This window comes from Mesoplodon densirostris, chromosome 4, assembly GCF_025265405.1.
Source record: "Mesoplodon densirostris isolate mMesDen1 chromosome 4, mMesDen1 primary haplotype, whole genome shotgun sequence".
Taxonomy (NCBI): domain Eukaryota; kingdom Metazoa; phylum Chordata; class Mammalia; order Artiodactyla; family Ziphiidae; genus Mesoplodon; species Mesoplodon densirostris.
The window spans coordinates 41,831,913-41,833,892 of record NC_082664.1 but is presented as its reverse complement, the minus strand read 5'-3'; positions in this window follow the sequence as shown (position 1 = coordinate 41,833,892).

Genomic DNA, 1,980 nt, shown 5'->3' with positions numbered 1-1,980 from the left:
ATTGGCAATTGTATATGTCAGTTTTGGAGAGGGAAGTCATTGATGGTAGGTAAGCCTTTAATTTGGGGCAAGAATAAAAATGAGTTGATTTTAGTTTCTCTGGCTCTATGAACATCTCCACTGAAGGACAGGGTTAGAAGCCTTCAGGGGATTTTAAACCACTTTTCAGGATAGACTCTGGTCTTCTTGGTGTAGACAGGCTCCCCCCCGACCCATCATCCATGCAACATCTGTTCCTCCTTCACTAGTTCTGTACCTGCCAAGTGTTGGAAGAGATGCTGATAACAAAGATCCATCCTCTGCCTGTGAGAAGGGCATGCTCTGTAGGGGAAAGGGGAGAAAGTTCCTGAGTTCTTCAGGATCCTGAGATTTGTACTGTTCCTTCCTCATTGCAGTCCAACACACTCTCAGAAGGGCTTGTCGAGATCTTTGGCAACCCTTCTCCCACACTGACCAGGATTAGAGTTAGATTTGAAGACACAGAACAGAGTAAAATCAATTCCTTTCAAGCCCATTATCCAACTGGTTTAACCAAACCAATTTCTCAGCATTGTCCTTCAACCTCCTGGTAGGATTAAGGGAGCATCTCTCCCTTCAGTAATTGGATTTCGGACCTCACAAACACCCAGCAGGAAAGGGGTTAATTGAAAGGGTTTGGGTTGTTATTTATATACCATGTAAGTACCCAACTGGTCCTGGCCTTTGCAGTTGGCCATATCTCGGCAGGGATGACAGGATGGACTTGACACTTGCTGGATTGCCAGGAGAGGTCTTGGGATTTGGGAATACAGACTTTTGAAGTTTGCCATCCACTTCAATCTATTCTGTAGGCCAAATCCTCATAATCACACCTGTCCTCTTTATGAGGGTTTGATTGTGAATCAGGCAATTTTTTCCCTTTCTCCCCAAAGGAGAGATCATTATCTTAAAAGAAAAAAAAAAGATTGTCTTATAAGAGTCAAGTTCAAATACAGATGAAAATAATACTACTTCTTAGCATTTCCACCCCACCTTTCATCTACAGAGCTCAAAGTACTTGGCAAACATTAATTAATTCTCAAAACACCCTTGTGAGGTAAGTAAGGGTATTATCTTTATAATAATATATAAATACTGGCTGGTTCATGAAAGCAGCCACTTTAAAGGGACAATTCTGCAGGATCAATTTCAAAAACAACCTTCTTACCTGGTGTAGACTTAATACTTTTGGGTAACACATTTGGGAGTGCCAAATTTACTAATGATACGATATCCTAGAGGGAGCACATCCACCCTTTCAAAGTGATTTCTTTAGTGGATTTCGACAGTCTTATCTATTCTGAGGAGTTTTTTCATGTTAAAAAAATACTAATTGTGGCTTATTCAGTCTAAATTATGTCAGTCTCTACACATGAAAGAATCCCAAACTGTCCTAGTACGTAAAGTTTAATGGTGAGAAATTGAGATCCTATTTCAAATGCATGTGGCTTTAAAGGGGGTGTGATCATTTCAGGGTTTTGTAATGTTTTCTCTCATCACCTTAAATTTTGAACACATTGCAAACCGTAGTTCCAAGACTCATCAAAATGGATAGCAACCAGGTTTTCTGGATGAGAGACACTGACAGCTGGTAAAAGCTGACCAAGAATGAATTAAATGAATGAAATGGGCTCCCCACCTCCACTTTCCTCTCTTCAGGTGGGTCACACTGACCGCTTCACACCAAAAGGTGGTCCATTTTTCCATTTTTCTCCTCTATCCCTTCTGTCTCCCTCAGCAACAGCTACAGCATAGCATCCTTTCCCGTTTGCTAACCTGGGTCGGACCAGTTGTTCATCAGAGTTGATTTCAGGGTGCATCACGCTCAGTGAAGCTCACCCTACGTCACCACGTTCCATCGTGAGCATCATCTCCATTGACGCTCAGTCTTCCTGATGACAACAGTCATCTCTGTGAAGTCTGACTGGCGTTTTGATCCTGGAAAGTCAATTCTTTAGTCTA